The 21,054-nt window shown below is 49.8% G+C and overlaps 1 protein-coding gene across 2 annotated transcripts in view; it reads left to right on the top strand.

The window, feature by feature from the left end:
• eml3 (EMAP like 3) overlaps positions 1-21,054 on the top strand; it is an 88,794-nt gene that overhangs the window by 14,825 nt on the left and 52,915 nt on the right. The gene's annotated exons all lie outside the window — the stretch shown is intronic.

Here is a 21,054-nt window from a genome sequence, read left to right as displayed (position 1 = left end):
AAGAGGGAAAAACATACTTGACCTCAACCTCACCAACCTGCCTGCTGCAGATGCATCTGTCCATGACAGTATCGGTAGGAGTGACCACCACACAGTCGTTGTGATGATGAAGTCCTGCCTTCACATTGAGGATACCCTCCATCGTGTTGTGTGGCACTACCACAGTGCTAAAAGAGATAGATTTAGCAACTCAAGACTCGGCATCCATGAGGCTCTGTGGGCTATCAGCAGCAGCAGAATAGTACTCAATCACAATCTGTAACCTCATGGCCTGGCATATTCCCCACTCTACCATTCCCATCAAGCCAGGGGATCAACCCTGGTTTAATGAAGAGTGCAGGAGGGCATGCCAGGAACAGCACCAGACATACCTAAAAATGGGGTGTCAACCTGGTGAAGCTATAACACAGGGCTACTTGCATGCCAACCAGTAAGTGATAGAGCCAAGCGATCCCACAACCAACAGATCAGATCTAAGCTCTGCAGTCCTGCCACATCCAGTCATGAATGGTGGTGGACAATTAAACAACTCACTGGAGGAGAAGGCTCCACAAATATCCCCATCCTCAATGATGGAGGAGCCCAGCACATCAGTGCAAAAGATAAGGCTGAAGCATTTGCTACAATCTTCAGCCAGAAGTGCTGAGTGGGTAATCCATCTCAGCCTCCTCCGGAGGTCCCCCGCATCACAGATGCCAGTCTTCAGCCAATTCAATTCACTCCACGTGATATCAAGAAACGGGTGCAAAGGCTATGGGCCCTGACAATATTCCTGCAATAGTACTGAAAATGTGTGCTCCAGAACTTGCCGCGCCCCTAGCCAAGCTGTTCCAGTACAGCTAGAACACTGGCATCTACCTGGCTATGTGGAAAATTGCCCAGGTATGTCCTGTACGCACAAAGCAGGACAAATCCAACCCAGCCAATTACCGCCCCACCAGTCTACTCTTGACCATCAGTGAAGTAATGGAAGGGGTCATCAACAGTGCTATCAAGCAGCACTTACTTAGCAATAACCCGCTCACTGACGCCCAGTTTGGGTTCTGCCAGGGCCACTCAGCTCCTGACCTCATTACAGTCTTGGTTCAACATGGACAAAAGAGCTGAACTCCCAAGGCGAGGTGAGAGTGACTGCCCTTGACATCAAGGCCTCATCCTGCCTGGATGAGTGCAGCTCCCACAACACTCAAGAAGCTCGACACCATCCAGGACAAAGCAGCCCCGCTTGATTGACACCACATCCACAAACATTCACTCCCTCCACCACCGACACACAGTGGCAGCAGTGTGTGTACCATCTACAAGATGCACTGCAGGAATTCACCAAGGCTTCTTAGACAGCACCTTATAAACCCACAACTGCTACCATCCAGGAGGACAAGGGTAGCAGATAGACAGGGACACCAACACCTGGAAGTTCCCCTCCAAGTCACTCACCATCCTGACTTGGAAATATATCGGCCGTTCCTTTACTGTCTCTGGGTCAAAATCCTGGAACTCCCTCCCTAACAGCACTGTGGGTGTACCTACACCACATGGACTGCAGCGGCTCAAGAAGGCAGCTCACCACCACCTTCTCAAGGGGCAATTAGTGATGGGCAATAAATGCTGGCCTAGCCAGTGATGTCCTAATCCCATGAAAGAATACATTTTTAAAAATCGGGAGTGGGTCTGCTTCTGGTTCTCATTTAGTTAATCCTGTTTACTCCTGGTGCTAGTTTAATTAATCAGAACTGCTCCCGGTTCTAGTTTAGTTAACCGAAACTGCTCCTGTTTTGCTGCAGCATTGCAAGGTACGGTTCACGGGAGGTTTGACATCTCTTCGTTCTGTATCTCTCCTCGACTCCTCAACCTGTCCCTCGTCACAAGAATTGCATTTGAAGAAAAAGCCTCTTTTTGAATCTAAACTATGTTCAGGTTCTTTTTATTTTTCATGCTTTAAATGCATTGCCATGCTTTCATTCCAAAGACACATCTGAGTGCAAGGGAGCTGGATTAACATCAGTAGAGTTGCAGTCAGTAACACAGGGAGCTGGGGGGAGAGGGGTTACTGAGTGACAGTGTGAGGGAGCTGGATTAACATCAGTAGAGTTGCAGTCAGTAACACAGGGAGCTGGGGGGAGAGGGGTTACTGAGTGAGAGTGTAAATGAGCTGGATTAACATCAGTAGAGATACAGTCAGTAACACAGGGAGCTGGGGGGAGAGGGGTTACTGAGTGAGAGTGTAAATGAGCTGGATTAACATCAGTAGAGATACAGTCAGTAACACAGGGAGCTGGGGGGAGATGGGTTACTAAGTGACAGTGTAAGTGAGCTGGATTAACATCAGTAGAGATACAGTCAGTAACACAGGGAGCTGGGGGGAGAGGGGTTACTGAGTGACAGTGTAAATGAGCTGGATTAACATCAGTAGAGATACAGTCAGTAACACAGGGAGCTGGGGGGAGATGGGTTACTAAGTGACAGTGTAAATGAGCTGGATTAACATCAGTAGAGATACAGTCAGTAACACAGGGCGCTGGGGGAGATGGGTTACTGAGTGACAGTGTGAGGGAGCTGGATTAGCATCAGTAGAGATACAGTCAGTAACACAGGGTGCTGGGGGAGATGGGTTACTGAGTGACAGTGTGAGGGAGCTGGATTAGCATCAGTAGAGATACAGTCAGTAACACGGAGCTGGGGGGAGAGGGGTTACTGAGTGACAGTGTGAGGGAGCTGGATTAACATCAGTAGAGATACAGTCAGTAACACAGGGAGCTGGGGGGAGAGAGGTTACTGAGTGACAGTGTAAATGAGCTGGATTAACATCAGTAGAGATACAGTCAGTAACACAGGGAGCTGGGGGGAGAGGGGTTACTGAGTGACAGTGTAAATGAGCTGGATTAACATCAGTAGAGATACAGTCAGTAACACAGGGAGCTGGGGGGAGATGGGTTACTGAGTGACAGTGTGAGGCAGCTGGATTAACATCAGTAGAGATATAATCAGTAACACAGGGAGCTGGGGGGAGAGGGGTTACTGAGTGACAGTGTGAGGGAGCTGGATTAACATCAGTAGAGATATAGTCAGTAACACAGGGAGCTGGGGGGAGAGGGGTTACTGAGTGACAGTGTGAGGGAGCTGGATTAACATCAGTAGAGATACAGTCAGTAACACAGGGAGCTGGGGGGAGAGGGGTTACTGAGTGACAGTGTGAGGGGTCTGGATTAACATCAGTAGAGATACAGTCAGTAACACAGGGAGCTGGGGGAGAGGGGTTACTGAGTGAGAGTGTAAATGAGCTGGATTAACATCAGTACAGATGCAGTCAGTAACACAGGGCGCTGGGGGGAGAGGGGTTACTGAGTGACAGTGTGTGGGAGCTGGATTAACATCAGTAGAGATACAGTCAGTAACACAGGCTGGTGGGGGAAGCTTTTTGTGGGAGAGAGTTCCAGATTTCCACTCCCCTTTGTGTGAAGAAGTGCCTCTTGACATTACCCCTGAATGGCCTGGTTTTAATTTTAAGGTTCTGCTCCCTTGTTCTTGACTCCCCTCGCCTTCAGAGGAATTACTTTCTCCTATCAACCCTATCAAGTTCATTCATTGGACATTTCAAAACTTGAGATTGATCGATTTCTGTTGGGTATTAAGGGTTATGGAACCGGGGCAGGTGGATGGAATTAAAGATACCAGTCAGCCATTATCTCAATGATGAATATGCTTCAGCGGCTTGTTCTTAATGCACTGAGCGGAAGGGGCTGAATGGCCTCCTCTTGTTCCTAATGCACTGAGCTGAAGGGGCTGAATGGCTTCCTCTTGTTCCTAATGCACTGAGCTGAAGGGGCTGAATGGCCTCCTCTTGTTCCTAATGCACTGAGCTGAAGGGGCTGAATGGCCTCCTCTTGTTCCTAATGCACTGAGCTGAAGGGGCTGAATGGCTTCCTCTTGTTCCTAATGCACTGAGCAGAAGGGGCTGAATGGCCTCCTCTTGTTCCTAATGCACTGAGCGGAAGGGGCTGAATGGCCTCCTCTTGTTCTTAATGCACTGAGCGGAAGGGGCTGAATGGCCTCCTCTTGTTCTTAATGCATTGAGCTGAAGGGGCTGAATGGCCTCCTCTTGTTCCTAATGCACTGAGCTGAAGGGGCTGAATGGCCTCCTCTTGTTCCTAATGCATTGAGCTGAAGGGGCTGAATGGCCTCCTCTTGTTCCTAATGCACTGAGCTGAAGGGGCTGAATGGCCTCCTCTTGTTCCTAATGCACTGAGCTGAAGGGGCTGAATGGCCTCCTCTTGTTCCTGATGCATTGAGCTGAAGGGGCTGAATGGCCTCCTCTTGTTCCTAATGCACTGAGCTGAAGGGGCTGAATGGCCTCTTCTTGTTCCTAATGCACTGAGCTGAAGAGGCTGAATGGCCTCCTCTTGTTCCTAATGCATTGAGCGGAAGGGGCTGAATGGCCTCCTCTTGTCCCTAATGCATTGAGCTGAAGGGGCTGAATGGCCTCCTCTTGTTCCTAATGCATTGAGCGGAAGGGGCTGAATGGCCTCTTCTTGTTCCTAATGCATTGAGCTGAAGGGGCTGAATGGCCTCCTCTTGTCCCTAATGCATTGAGCTGAAGGGGCTGAATGGCCTCCTCTTGTTCCTAATGCATTGAGCTGAAGGGGCTGAATGGCCTCTTCTTGTTCCTAATGCACTGAGCTGAAGGGGCTGAATGGCCTCCTCTTGTTCTTAATGCACTGAGCTGAAGGGGTTGAATGGCCTCCTCTTGTTCCTAATGCACTGAGCTGAAGGGGCTGAATGGCCTCTTGTTCCTAATGCACTGCGCTGAAGGGGCTGAATGGCCTCCTCTTGTTCCTGTGACCCCAGTGTTTGTCCATAGCCTTTGAGGGAGGGGAGGGAGAGACACGTGGTATAAAGGGTGCTGCAGCAATAGTTGTCCCCGGACAGCAGCAGGGGTGCAGATACATGGTCCTGCTATTTGTTGAGTGGTCCTGCTCTTGCTGTTTGACTGGTACAGAGGCCCATTGCATCATTCCCTGCAGCAATTTGACACCCAGCCAGTTGGCTCCTCATATCCCAAGCGTGGAGATTCCAAGTAGAACATTTCTTGGCAGCCAGCCACAGATGTTTCTCTCCAGTTGTGTTCATTCCTGCCTCGCTCCCCTTCGCCTTTAACCAGATGCCAAATTGGGTGACCAAGACTATGAGTCCCTGCTTTATGCCAACAAGCACTCTTCTCTTCAGTCTGTAACCAGCTGGGCCTCAATCTAGTGAGAGAGCTATTCAATCACAGGAGTCTGCGTAGCTACTAGCGCCGCTGGCTCTCTGTGATGACCCTGATGTTTGGAAATGAAGGGTGCACCAGTCTTGGAATTTCACCTTTCAAGGGAGAACATGCATTTGTATAGCACTGTTCCATCTGCAGGACATACAGTGTTTGAAGGGTAGCCACCGTTGTAATGTAGAAAATGCGGCAGCCAATTTTTACACAGCAAGATCCCACAAAGAAGAATCAGATAACGAACAGGTAATTTTTTGGGGGTAATGGTTGAAGGATAAAAGTTGGTGCCAGGGCACTGGGAAGAACTATCCTCTGCTCTTCCAATAATGGCCATGGGATCTTGCACACCCACCCACATGTCCAACCCTCCCCTCCACTTGGTCTAACGTCTCATCTGAAAGTCAATACCGCCAATGATGCAGCGCTCCTTTGACAATGACCCTCCAACAGCGCACTGCTTTCTCAGTACCAACCCTCCAACAGCGCAATGCTCTCTCGGCACTGACCCTCCGACAGTGCGGCGCTCCCTCACTACTGACCATTTAGCATGGCGCTCCCTCGGTACTGACCCTCCAAAGGTACAGTGCTCACTTGGCACTCGACCTCGCAAAGACGCAGGGCTCCCTCGGCACTCAACCTCGCAAAGACGCAGTGCTCCCTCAGTACTCAACCCCGTGATGGCGCGGTGCTCCCTCGGCACTCAACCTCGCGAAGACGCAGTGCTCCCTCAGTACTCAACCTCGTGATGGCGCGGTGCTCCCTCAGTACTCAACCTCATGACGGCATGGTGCTCCCTCAGTACTCGACCTCACAAAGACACAGAGCTCCCTCGGCACTCAACCTCATGAAGGCACGGTGCTCCCTCAGCACTCAAACCCGTGACGGTGTGGTGCTCCCTCGGCACTCGACATCACGAAGGCACGGTGCTCCCTCGGCACTCGACCTCGCGAAGGCACGGTGTTCCCTCGGCACTTGAACCCGCGACAGCACAGCGCTCCTTCGGCATTCGAGCCTGTGACAGCGCGGCACTCCTTTGGCACTCAAGCCCGTGATGGCGCGGTGTTCCCTCGGCAGTTGAACCCACGACAGCACGACGCTCCTTGGGCACTCGAGCCCGCGACAGCGCGGTGCTCCCTCAGCACTCGACCCCATGACGGTACGATGCTCCCTCAGCACTCGACCCCATGACGGTACGATGCTCCCTCAGCACTCAACCCCATGACGGTACGGTGCTCCCTCAGCACTCGACCCCATGACGGTACGGTGCTCCCTCAGCACTCGACCCCATGACGGTACGATGCTCCCTCAGCACTCGACCCCATGACGGTACGATGCTCCCTCAGCACTCGACCCCATGACGGTACGATGCTCCCTCAGCACTCGACCCCATGACGGTACAATGCTCCCTCAGCACTCGACCCCATGACGGTACGATGCTCCCTCGGCACTCGACCCCATGACGGTACGGTGCTCCCTCGGCACTCGAACCCATGACGGCACGATGCTCCCTCAGCACGCGACCCCATGACGGTACGATGCTCCCTCGGCACTCGAACCCATGACGGCACGATGCTCCCTCAGCACGCGACCCCATGACGGTACGATGCTTCCTCGGCACTCGACCCCATGACGGTACGATGCTCCCTCGGCACTCGACCCCATGACGGTACGATGCTCCCTCGGCACTCGAACCCATGACGGTACGATGCTCCCTCAGCACGCGACCCCATGACGGTACGATGCTCCCTCGGCACTCGACCTCACGAAGGCGCAGCGCTCCCTCGGCACTCGACCTCGCGAAGGCGCAGCGCTCCCTCGGCACTCGACCTCACGAAGGTGCAGCACTCCCTCAGCACTCGACCTCACGAAGGCACAGCGCTCCCTCGGCACTCGACCTCACGAAGGCACAGCGCTCCCTCGGCACTCGACCTCGCGAAGGCACAGCACTCCCTCGGCACTCGACCTCGCGAAGGCACAGCGCTCCCTCGGCACTCGACCTCGCGAAGGCACAGCGCTCCCTCGGCACTCGACCTCGCGAAGGCACAGCGCTCCCTCGGCACTCGACCTCGCGAAGGCACAGCGCTCCCTCAGTACTGCACCTCTTTGAACTGAGAGTCCGTGAAAGCCCGGGTGGTACGGTGTTGGGGATCCTCTCTGTCAGTTAATAATAAGCTAACATTTGCAGTCTAGAAATGGCCTCTGCAAGGCTGGAGGTGCAGAAGACTTAAAAACCAGGTCCCAGATGTGCTTTTAACTGGGCATAGTTGTTCTTCCACCTAGCTCTAGCTTAAACTCCAGTTCAACTACTACTCTTCAACCTGTATCCTAACTTGCACCCAGTCCCATCCACCTATTACCCTCGACTTTCAAATTATCACTTTGCTTTCAAATCCGTTCACTCCCTCCCCATCTCTGTAACCTAAATCCATCCCTATCTCTGTAACCTCCTCCAGTCCCTACACCCCTCCCTATCTCTGTAACCTCCTCCAGCCCCTACAACCCTCCCTATCTCTGTAACCTCCTCCAGCCCCTACACCCCTCCCTATCTCTGTAACTTCCTCCAGCCTCTACACCCCTTCCCTATCTCTGTAACCTCCTCCAGCCCCTACAACCCTCCCTATCTCTGTAACCTCCTCCAGCCCCTACCACCCTCCCTATCTCTGTAACCTCCTCCAGCCCCTACAACCCTCCCTATCTATGTAACCTCCTCCAGCCCCTACAACCCTCCCTATCTCTGTAACCTCCTCCAGCCCCTACAACCCTCCCTATCTCTGTAACCTCCTCCAGCCCCTACAACCCTCCCTATCTCCGTAACCTCCTCCAGCCCCTACAACCCTCCCTATCTCTGTAACCTCCTCCAGCCCCTACAACCCTCCCTATCTCTGTAACCTCCTCCAGCCCCTACAACCCTCCCTATCTCTGTAACCTCCTCCAGCCCCTACAACCCTCCCTATCTCTGTAACCTCCTCCAGCCCCAACAACCCTCCCTATCTCTGTAACCTCCTCCAGCCCCTATAACCCTCCCTATCTCTGTAACCTCCTCCAGCCTCTACAACCCTCCCTAACCCTGTAACCTCCTCCAGCCCCTACAACCCTCCCTATCTCTGTAACCTCCTCCAGCCCCTACAACTCTCCCTATCTCTGTAACCTCCTCCAGCCCCTACAACTCTCCCTATCTCTGTAACCTCCTCCAGCCCCTACAACCTTGCCTATCTCTGTAACCTACAACCCTCCCTATCTCTGTAACCTCCACCAGCTCCTACAACCTTCCCTATCTCTGTAACCTCCTTCAGCCTCTACAACCTTCCCTATCTCTGTAACCTACAACCCTCCCTATGTCTGTAACCTCCCCCAGCCCCTAGAACCCTCCCGATCTCAGAAACCTCCTCCAACCTCTTCAACCCTCCCTATCTCTGTAACCTCCTCCAGGCTCTACAACCCTCCCTATCTCTGTAACCTCCTCCAGCCCCTACAACCCTCCCTATCTCTGTAACCTCCTCCAGCCCCTACAACCCTCCCTATCTCTGTAACCTCCTCCAGCCCCTACAACCCTCCCTATCTCTGTAACCACCTCCAGCCCCTACACCCCTCCCCATCTCTGTAACCTCCTCCAGCCCCAACAACCCTCCCTATCTCTGTAACCTCCTCCAGCCCCAACAACCCTCCCTATCTCTGTAACCTCCCCCAGCCCCTAAAACCCTCCCGATCTCAGAAACCTCCTCCAACCCCTTCAACCCTCCCTATCTCTGTAACCTCCACCAGTTCCTACAGCCCTCCCTATCTCAGTATCCTCCTCCAAGCCCTTCAACCCTCCCTATCTCTGTAATCCCTTCCAGCCCCTAAAACCCTCCCTATCTCAGTAACCTCCTCCAGCCCCTACAACCCTCTCTATCTCTGTAACCTCCTCCAGCTCCTACACCCATCCCTATCTCTGTAACCTCCTCCAGCCCCGACAGCCCTCTCTATCCCTGTAACCTCCTCCAGCCCCTACAACCTTCCCTATCTCTGTAACCTCCACCAGCTCCTACAACCTTCCCTATCTCTGTAACCTCCTCCAGCCCCTACAACTCTTCCTATCTCTGTAACCTCTTCCAGCTTCTACAACCCTCCCTATCTCTGTAACCTCCTCCAGCCCCTACAACTCTTCCTATCTCTGTAACCTCCTTCAGCTGATACAACCCTCCCTATCTCTGTAACCTCCTCCAGCCCCCACAACCCTATCTATGTAACCTCCTCCAGCCCCTACAACCCTCCCTATCTCTGTAACCTCCTCCAGCTCCTCCACACCTCCCTGTCTCTGTTACCTCCTCCAGCCCCTACAACCCTCCCTATCTCTATAACCTCCTCGAGCCCCCACAACCCTCCCTATCTCTGTAACCTCCTCCAGCCCCAACAACCCTCCCTATCTCTGTAACCTCCTCCAGCCCCTACAACCCTCCCTATCTCTGTAACCACCTCCAGCCCCTACACCCCTCCCTATCTCTGTAACATCCTCCAGCCCCTACAACCCTCCCTATCTCTGTAACCTCCTCCAGCCCCTACACCCCTCCCTATCTCAGTAACCTCCTCCAGCCCCTACAACCCTCCCTATCTCTGTAACCTCCTCCAGCTGCTACAACTCTCTCTCTTTGTTTCTCCTCTCCCCCCACCCCCAAAATGCTCCTTAAATCTTACCTTTTTGATGTTATTTGTGGTGTCCCTAAATATATGGGTGTGTCTAATGTTTGCCTGCCTGAGGCTCATGTGATGTGCCTTGGGTTGTTTCCCCATGGTAAAGGCAGTGTATAGATGGAAGGAGTTTTTGTGCCTACACGGTGTAGACAGGCCATGGCACTTTTCCCAAAGCACTGCAACTACAGAGTAAGAGTGTGGGGTTTGATGGGATCTGTTAGTTTGCTTTCTCACTGCAAGCAGTGAGTGGGTTGAAGTGAATGTACAAAACTTGAAATGTTCTTCATACTCATCTCGTCATCGTCCTCCTCCTCTAACCACACGTAGGCTGCTGACTGAGCCCTCACTAGTTTCTGCAGACTCTCTGTCTCTCACTCACACCCACCTCTTTCCCCCCCCCTCCGCCCCACCAATTGTGTCACGTGGTCCAGAGCACAGCAACTCGCTGTGTAAAGCAATTCAGCTCTGGTTATTTTACCGATTCCCTTCAATTGTGTACCTCAGGTTCCCAAGCCACGTGCCACTGGGAACAGCTTCTCCTTATTTACTCTTGCAAAACCCCTCATTTAAATCCCCCTTAACTTCTCTGTTCTAAGGAGAACGATCCCAGCTTCTCCAGTCTCTTCACAACTGAAGTCCCTTATCCCTGGGAATATCATAGTAAATCTCCTCCGCACCCTCTCCAAGACCTTGACATCCTTTCTAAAGTGTGGGACACAATTCTGCAGATGGGGCCTAACCCCAGTGATTATAAAGGTTTAGCAATAACTCATTTCCATGATGTTGAGAGATAACTTTCCACATGTATAGGAGAGGCGCCAAAGGATTCAGCATCCACTGAACAACTTGCATTTATATAGCGCCTTTAGCGTGGTAAAATGTCTCAAGGCCCTTCACATGCACGTTATTGGAGAAATAAAGTGACATCCAGCCACAAAAAGAGATCTTGAGAGAAGTGACCAAAATCTTGGTCAAAGAATTAGGTTTCAACCAGTGTCACATAGGAGGAAAGGGAGTTGGAGATGTTTAGGGATGGAATTCCAGAGCTCAGGGTCCAGGTAGAGCACAGCCACCAATGGTGCAGCAATTCAAATGGGAAGTGAAGAGATTCAAAGGAGATTGTGTAGGGTTGTCAAGCTTGGAGTAAAGGTTACAGAGATAGGGAAGTAAAATGGGGAATATAGGGATCTGTGTGAGGAGGAGAACTGACTGTATAGGAAGAAGAAATGGTAGCTGGTCATGCAGCGGAAGCAAGATTCAGAGAGCGGGTTGGATTAAAAAGTGGTTTAGTTCTCGTGGTGACTGGGGGTTGGGGGGGGTGAGAGTTGTACAGCAGATGTGAGTTTTGAGCTTCCTGTCTGCAGGCCACTTTCAGTATGCTTGGTTTGGCTGAAATTTCATTGTGTGGAGTTACTGGCAGGGCCCACAGTGCAGTGACTGACAAACAACAACAACAGGAGAGTTAGTCTTGGAATAGAGGCTGATAAATAAAGTTAACCAGCGGTCAAATATTTGTGACACAATGAAGCGATTCAGTAGAAATGAAAACAAGATGAATCACTCTTCCTGTTCTGAGAAGTGCACAGTCTCTGCAATGTGTGACTGTCTGAGGTTCAAGCCTAGGTGTGGGGATCTGGGCAGTTAACGGGTGAGTGTTGAAAATTGTTGAGCAGAATTCTGTTATTTCGATGGGAAGGGGTTTAGTCCATTGGGATTGTTTTATTGTCCTGGGTGAACAGAAAGCAGCAGAGCCCCAAATCCTCTTGTCTATACTTTATCTCTGGCTTTCAAGCTCCCTGCTGAATGAGTATCTCTCTCTCATGGCGGAATCAGAACATCAGGTATTTGAGCCCCATGAACCATGCCGATATTCCCAATGCTAGTACTGAAGGAGCAATAGCGAAGGGCCAGTACTGCGGGAGCGCTGCATTTTTGGAGGGTCAGTGTAGATAAGGGTCTGGCAGATGTAGGGTTATTGTGGGACTGAGTACAGTACCGCCCACAGAGTGATATAAGAAAGCACATGACCCATAGCCAGGGTCAGTGTTGTTTTGGACAGAGCCGCATAGAGACAGCTCCCAGCTTGTACCGTCTTTTGTAAATAGTTCTCATCATTAATAAAGACCTACAGTTAACCTGCTAAAGGCTTCAAACCTACCGAGATGTAACCAACACCCGACAACATAGTGGCAGCTCATGGAAGGGAAAACCCCAAAAACCTCACTAAAATGCAGGGACAAACCGAAATGCTGCAAGACTAAGAAAAAAAAACTATTCTGACCTGAAAAGAAGCTCCAGAAGTGAGGCGCTGAGGAAAAATTGTCAGGAAAATGCTCCAAAGAAAGGCTTGGAAGCTTAAGGCAGAAATTTTAAATTCCACACTGGAGCAGAAGACTATTGCAGCTCATTTAGAAATCCAACTTCAAATCCCAGAATGCTGAGTGGGCAGGGAGGGCTAAATCTTTTAAAATTCCAGGCTACAGCAAGTCCTGAGAAATCTTTAAATAATTCAGAGTCAGAAGCTCAGATTGAGAAAAACCCATCACTAAACCTGATCCCCAAGTCGGCATACATCCGAGCTCACTCCGAAATAGAAAAAAAAAAATCATTAATTAAGTAATCCAGGAGAATCGCGACTTTTTAAACCAGCTAAAGGCAAGAAAACGCTAGAATTTGATGGATTCGCGAGTCAAAAAAGTAAAATGCTGTGAACACAGGAGGCCTGGAACACTGGAGCCCACCAAAACTGGCAAGCACAGGAAATCCCTTTATCTCAGAGTGAAGTGTAACATCACCTTGGAATTCAGACTGCTCTTAAAGCAGTACATAGACTTTTAAAATTTTGAACATGGATCAGAATTCCAAACTTCCAAGTCAACTCAGACTAATCCAAGGTCCAGATCAATCACAAAATTGGGGACTTTGGAGGAAAAGATTCCAAAGATACAGCATCGCTTCAGGTTTAAATAAAAAGGCAGAAGCTGCTTTACTCGGTCGGCCCGATTGTGGACAACATTATTGCAAGACAGGGAATGAATGAATCATCTTCAAAATTTGAAGACATACTAAAATCATTCAAAATTTATTTTAACCCGAGAAGCAATGAAATACTCGAAAGAGCTAAGTTCAATAAGAGAGACCAACAGCCAGGAAAACCTGTTGATTCATTCATCAATGATCTGTACAGGATGGCAGAAGGTTGCAAGCACAGTGATTTAAAATCAGAACTCATCCAAGACAGAATAGTGCTAGGAGTAGCAGACGACGCACTCTCTGATCTCGTGCAAGCAAAGGATGATCTAACTCTGGAAAAGGCAACCCAGATATTTAGGCAGTCAGAACTCCGTGAGCAGCACAGAACTGTTTTAAGGGGTGAAATTAAACTGTGGTGCAGAGGCAAACCCACAGGTTCAGCTGGTTAAGCAACAAAGACACAGGGTTGCTCCAGGCCAAGGAAAGCAATAGCCAAACTGGCCAGCAGAGTGACCATGCCAAAGCTGTGGAGCAAAGCACACCCTCAGGCGAGATCAATGTCCTGCAATTTCAGCCCAATACTTTCAGTGCACCAAGATTGAGCACTGTGGCAAACTGTGCAGGGCAAAAACTCAAATGCACAAAAGGCCCAAAGATCATCCACGAGGTGGAGAGTGCAAGCCTGGAAGAGACACAGCCATGCTTCCTGGGTGAGGTCAAAGATCTTGGTTTCTCATTTTATTTGATGGCCATTTAACAAATTTTAAATCCAACACAGGAGCCAGCGTAACAGCCCTCTTGGACAAAGAACCGTGGCTGGGAGACCTCTGCTTTCAAACAACAGACACACCACTCTGTGGGCCCTGAGGAATCCGACTTCCGGTCATAGGCATGATTCTAGAACCACTAAGTGATGGCGGCAAACAAATCTTCAAGCTGATGTCATCCAAGGCCAACCTTTCTCTCTGTTGAGCAGAGATGCCTGTGTAGCCCTGCAACCACTGAACATATGCTACAACTCCCAACCAGCATCCCAAATCCACAAAAGATGCTGGAACCTGGTAGCAGCCGTCCATTGCCGACAGTGAAACGTAGAGGTGAGTGCATCACTAAAGCTCATCCTCCATCACAGAGGACATCGCCACGACCCACACAATAATGGAAGAAGTGAAAGAAATGACAAGGAGATGAATACAATGATTGTCCACCCCTCAAGAAACGAGTTAGGGTAGTAACCACTGACCAACGCAACAGCTAAACGTGAAGGAATGGAAGAAAAGGATGAAAACATACCTGGATGCAAGAACAATCTCCAAGCCTATGGAAAGAACCAGCAGCAACAGAGCCTACCACTCCTCCAACAGTAGTGCGAGTGAGATGTGACACACCTGAATCTGTGAATTCAAGGATTTAAAGGTGTGAGATGGGGTAGTGATAATGTAGTAATGACAATATAGATCTTTTTTTCATTCGTTCATGGGATTTGGGCATTGCTGGCTGGGCCAGCATTTATTGCCCATCCCTAATTGCCCTTCAGAAGGTGGTGGTGAGCTGCCTTCTTGAACCGCTGCAGTCCATGTGGTGTAGGTACACCCACAGTGCTGTTAGGAAGGGAGTTTCAGGAATTTGACCCAGCGACAGTGAAGGAACGGCAATATATCTCCAAGTCAACATGGTGAGTGGCTTGGAGGAGAACTTCCAGGTGTTGGTGTTCCCATCTATCTGCTGTCCTTGCCCTTCTAAATGGTAGCAGACGTGGGTTTGGAAGGTGCTAAGGAGCATTGGTGAGTTCCTGCAGTGCATCTGGTAGATGGTACACACTGCTGCTACTGTGCATCGGCAGTGCAGGGAGTAAATGTTGAGCTTCATGGATGGGGTGCCAATCAAGCGGGCTGCTTTGTCCTGGATGGTGTTGAGCTTCTTGAGTGTTGTTGGAGCTGCACTCATCCAGGCATGTGGAGAGTATTCCATCACACTTCTGACTTGTGTCTTGTAGTGTAAGGAACATATCTTTTTATTTTCTGTTGGACTGTGGTAAAATTACAATGGCTGCAGTTGAAAGACATGTCTACTGGAACAGGATGAGAGATATATACAATGTTGCAGTCCTGGAACAGAGTGTGCCATGAAAGACAGGATGGTGCTGGAGAGGAGTCCTAGACCAAGGGAGCTGCCTGACAACAGCATTTAATTGGCACCTGACCAGGTTTTGTCTGAGCGCAGCAGAATAGCTTCTGGCCTGAAAGGAATAAGACCTAAAACCTCTTTCTCCTGTGTGTGGAATATTCCAGTAATTCCACAATAATAGTTAGCTGTTTTTTTTCTCCTCATCTCTCTATAACCAGCTCTCTCTCTGAAAACCTCTGTCAAGAGACAAAGGGGAAAATCACTGTTAGAGACATTGAAAGGCAAGTGCTCAACCAGTGAACAACAGACTGAAAGTACTGGAAGACCACATAGTGCCATCAACAAGAACTGAAAGGCATCAATTAAAATCAACCCATCGAATCCTGTACTCCGGATTGGTGCTACTGAACTGTTGTATCCCACCCGTAAAATCCTTGTTTTGTGTGTCTTGTGTGTGTGTGTATAGGGATTTAAGAAGGGGGTAGAGTTTAAGTTATAGTGTTAGAAGTTAGCATTCATATTTCTTTCTTTTGCCACTAGTTAAAGACAATTTGTTCAATAAATAGTTGTTTACTTATGAAGTTTACAAACCTGGTGCTCATATTCTGTTATCCTAAATTATACAGTTAGTTAGAATTGGGGCAATCTGGCGGTTTGGTTAAACTTTTCACATTTGTTGTGGCTCAGGGAACAGTGGGGCTCGATATTACAGCGCACTATCCCCACTGAGTCGATATTACAGTGCACTATCCCCACTGAGTCGATACTACAGTGCACTATCCCCACTGAGTCGATATTACAGTGCACTATCCCCACTGAGTCGATATTACAGCGCACTGTCCCCACTGAGTCGATATTACAGTGCACTGTCCCCACTGAGTCGATATTACAGTGCACTGTCCCCACTGAGTCGATATTACAGCGCACTATCCCCACTGAGTCGATATTACAGCGCACTATCCCCACTGAGTCGATATTACAGTGCACTATCCCCACTGAGTCGATATTACAGTGCACTATCCCCACTGAGTCGATATTACAGCGCACTATCCCCACTGAGTCGATATTACAGCGCACTGTCCCCACTGAGTCGATATTACAGTGCACTGTCCCCACTGAGTCGATATTACAGTGCACTATCCCCACTGAGTCGATATTACAGCGCACTGTCCCCACTGAGTCGATATTACAGCGCACTGTCCCCACTGAGTCGATATTACAGTGCACTATCCCCACTGAGTCGATATTACAGTGCACTATCCCCACTGAGTCGTGACAGGAGATGGTGAACAGGCTTTGGGGAGTCAGGAGGTGAGATACTCGCCACAGGATTCCTAGCCTCTGACCTGATCCTGCAGTCACAGTATTTATATGGCTAGTCCAGTTCAGTTTCTGGTCAGTGGTAACCCTTAAAATGTTGATAGTGGGGGATTCAGCGATGGTAATGCCACTGAACGTCATGGGGAAGTGGTTAGATTCTCTCTTGTTGGAGATGGTCATTGCCAGGCACTTGTGAGGCGCGAATGTTACTTGCTACTTGTCATCTCAAGCCTGGATATTGTCCAGGTCTTGCTGCATTTGGACATCGACTGCTTCAGGATCTGAGGAGTCATGAATGGTGTTGAATATTGTGCAATCATCAGTTAACATCTCCATTTCTGAACTTATGATGGAAGGAAGATCATTGATGAAACTGCTGGAGCTGGTTGGGCCCAGGACACTACCCTGAGGAACTCCTGTAGTGATGTCCTTGAACCAAGTTGATTGACCTCCAACAGCCACAGCCATCTTCCTCTGTGCTAGGTATGACTCCAACCAGCAGAGTTTTCCCCCTGATTCCCATTGACTCCAGTTTTGCTAGGGCTCCTTGATGCCACATTCAGTCAAACACTGCCTTGAGGTTAAGGGCAGTCACTCTCATCTCACCTCGGGAGTTCAGCTCTTTTGTCCATGTTTGAACCAAGGCTGTAACGAGGTCAGAAGCTGAATGGCCCTGGCAGAACCCAAACTGGGCATCAGTGAGCAGGTTTTGCTAAGCAAGTGCCGCTTGATAGCACTGTTGATGTGCCCTTCCATCACTTTACTGATGATCGAGTGAAGACTGATGGGGCGGTAATTGGCCAGGTTGGATTTGCCCTGCTTTTTGTGGACGGAACATACCTATATGACAATCATAACAATGAAAGACATAACGTAATCTTTAACACTTAAAATACATTGGATAAAGACTTGGACAGAGGTGTAGTGTAAGGGTCTGGCACATATAGGTTTGATGTGGGACTGAGTACAGTACTGCCCACAGAGTGATGTTAGAAAGCACATGAACTGCAGCTAGGGTCAGTGTGGTGTTGGACAGAGCCATGTGCAGACCTAAGCGTGGAGACAGCCCCCAGCTTGTACCCTTTACTATTTGTAAATGGTTCTTGTCGTCAATAAAGACCTACAGTTAACCTGCTAAAGACTTCAAACCTACTGAGATGTAACCAACACCCCACAACAGTCAATGCTGAGCGAGCACTGTACAGTGGAAGGGTGAGTCCCGAGGGAGCGCCGCACTGTCGGAGGCTCTGTCCCGAGGGAGCGCCGCACTGTCGGAGGCTCTGTCCCGAGGGAGCGCTGCACTGTCGGAGGCTCTGTCCCGAGGGAGCGCTGCACTGTCGGAGGCTTTGTCCCGAGGGAGCGCTGCACTGTCGGAGGCTCTGTCCCGAGGGAGCGCTGCACTGTCGGAGGGTCAGTGCTGAGGGAGCGCCGTACTGTCGGAGGGTCAGTGCTGAGGGAGCGCCGCACTGTCGGAGGCTCAGTCCTGAGGGAGCGCTGCACTGTCGGAGGGTCAGTGCAGAGGGAGCGCCGCACTGTCGGAGGGTCAGTACTGAGGGAGCGCCGCACTGTTGGAGGGTCAGTACTGAGGGAGCGCTGCGCTGTCGGAGGGTCAGTGCCGAGGGAGTGCCGCACTGTCGGAGGTGCTGTCATTGAGGTGAAATATTAAACCGATGCCCCATCTGTCCTCTCTGGTAGGAATAAAAAGATCCCACGGCCACTATTGGAAGAAGAGCAGGGGGGAGTTCTCCCTGGTGTCCTGGGGCCAATATTTATCCCTCACCCAACATCACTAAAAACAGATGATCTGGGTCATTATCACATTGCTGTTTGTGGGATCTTGATATGCACAACTGATCTGCTGTGTTTCATGCACTACAACAGTGACCCTGCTTCAAAACTATTTAATTGTCTGAGAAGCGTTTTGGGTCATCCGCGGGTGGTAAATGCAGTTGTATAAATGATTGGCTCCACGCTACCTGGCACCTCCCCGCAGGTACCCTCTCTCCTGAAAGGCTGATTCCTTGCTGGGTGAGGGGCTACCAACAAGGCCCTGGCCCTCTTGTGTGCTGGGGATAGATGGGCAGAGGTGGGCATCAGTGGGCTGTTGGACTTTGGGGGACTGAAAGCTGATCCCGACTTTGCCTGTGTTCAGTGTTCACAGCAGAGGTGGCTTGCTGATGGGCCGATTGACTGAGAACCATGGAAACATGCCCCAGTTGGGATCCACAAGGACAAGAGTGGCAGAGAGAGTAAAATGTTCATGAAGACTTTGGAGTTCAGGCTGCATCAAGTTATCCCGGAGATAGGGTGTTAATTCCTGAGTAATGTGAGCTGCTTTGAGAGTTGCCTGGACTTGTCCATTCACTGTGTGGGTGTGAGAGTATCACTCCGAAACACACTGATTACAGGAAATGCATTAACCCTCTCATTTTCTGCAAGTTCAGCTCATTCAGCCCCCGATCCTGTTCCACCATTCGATTAGATCATAGTTGATCTGTATTTTAATACCATCTACCCGGCTTGGTGCCATAACGCTTAATCCCCTTACCCAACAAAAATCTATCAAAAACAAAAACAGAATTACCTGGAAAAACTCAGCAGGTCTGGCAGCATCGGCGGAGAAGAAAAGAGTTGACGTTTCGAGTCCTCATGACCCTTCAACAGAACTGAGTAAAAAATCTAAAAATCTATCGAACTCAGTTTTGACATTTTTTTTAATGACCCCCAGCTTTGACGGCTTTTTGGGGGAGCTAGTTCCAGATTTCCACTCCCCTTTGTGTGAAGAAGTATTTCCTGACATCACCCCTGAATGGCCTGGCTCTCATTTTAAGGTTCTGCCCCATGTTCTGGACTCCCCTCCCCACCCACCCCTCACCAGCGGAAACCATATCTCTCCATTAACTCTATTGAAACCTTTAATCTACCCCTTAATCCCCTAAACTCAAGGGAATACAAGCCTAGTTTATGCAACCTCTCCTTGTAATTCAACCTTTTTAGTCCAGGATCATCCTGGTGAAGGTGCACTGTACCCTAATAATTCCAAAGTTGATATCTCCTTCCTGAGGTGCAGTGTCTAGGACTAACACAGTTACTCCAGATGGAGTCTAAGCAGAGTTTAAACATAACTTCCACCTTTTGTATTCTGTTGGATTAAGGGCCAATATTCCAATACCCTTTGTTGATAGGTAGAGAATTCAATCTTTTAGCGATTTCTATACTTAGATCCTCTGGATCCCTCAGGTTCCCACCATATGGAAAATATTCCAGTTTATTTTTCCTGGGTCCATATTGGATAATCTCTCAATTCCTCATTTTAGTCTTTCTGTCTGTGTTCCTCAGTCACTCAATCTTTCCATGTCCCTTTGCAGTTTCCTGCTCCCATCGACTTAGTGTTGCCTTAACCTCCTTTCACCTGGATATATAACACTCTATTCCATCATCCAAGGCATTGCTAATTCTGGTGAAAAACTGAGGGCCCAGTACAGATCCCGGGGGGGGGGTGGGGGGACACAGCCGGCCAATCAAAGAATGAATCCTTATCCCCACCCTTTCTCATAGCCCCCAGCAAAGTCTCATTATGGACAGACTTTAGAAAACATGGATTAGGCCCCAGCTGGAGGATTCGGTCCGATTCTGGGCCCCATATTTAGGAAGGATGTCAAGGCCTTGCAGAGGGTGTGGAGGAGATTTACTAAAATGTTCTCAGGGATGAGGGACTTCAGTTAATGTGGAGACTAGAGAAGCTGGGATTGTTCTCCTAAGAGCAAAGAAGGTTAAGGGGGAGGTTGAATCAAGGCGTTCAAAATCAGGAAGGGTTTGGATAGAGTAAATAAGGAGAAACTCTTTAGGACATAGATTTGTGATTGGCAAACAACTAGAGGTGACATAGGGAAACATTTTTCTAAATGCTGCAAGGCCTTATCAAGAATGAGTTATCTGAAAGCGCGGAGGAAGCAGATTCAACAGGAACTTTCAAAAGGGGGAATTGGATAAATACTTGAAAAGGAGAAATTTGCAGGACTGTGGGGGAGAGAGAGCAGGGGAGGGGTAGTGGGACTAATTGGATAGATCTTTCAAAGACCCAGCACAGGCACGATGGGCTGAATGGCCTCCTCCTATGCTGTATGATGCAGTGACTGGGAATTGGTTCATGATGATCCCAGAGAGCCCTGAAGGATTGTTGTTGTACAATGTGAGAGATTTCACAAGGTGCTACTTTCTTTTTGGGTACTGCTCTGTTCTGAAGGTGTGGTTAACGCCAGCCTATAATTAATAAACAACCAAAAATTCAACACCCAAATCAGACATTCACTCTGATCAATTGGGAGCAAGTATTTCATGGTTGGGAATAATTTTTCCCTCTGTCAGTCACCTTGTTTGATCTGGTGACGGTTCCACAGACACTGATCATTGCCCCAACTACAACCCCCCCACCCCCCCCAAAAACACCCAGGTACCCTCGCCTATCCTGATCCCTTACCGCAAGTATCAATTGAGCACCACATTGCTGGAGGGTTGGTGCCAAGGGAGGGCCGCGCTGTCGGAGGGTCAGTACTGAGGGAGCGCCGCACTGTCGGAGGGTCAGTACTGAAGGAGCTCCGCACTGTCGGAGGGTCAGTACTGAAGGAGCTCCGCACTGTCGGAGGGTCAGTACTGAAGGAGCTCCGCACTGTCGGAGGGTCAGTACTGAAGGAGCTCCGCAC

Source organism: Cetorhinus maximus, unplaced genomic scaffold (genome assembly GCF_964194155.1).
Source record: "Cetorhinus maximus unplaced genomic scaffold, sCetMax3.hap1.1 HAP1_SCAFFOLD_140, whole genome shotgun sequence".
Classification (NCBI taxonomy): Eukaryota; Metazoa; Chordata; class Chondrichthyes; order Lamniformes; family Cetorhinidae; genus Cetorhinus; species Cetorhinus maximus.
This window is presented reverse-complemented; position numbering and strand designations above follow the sequence as displayed.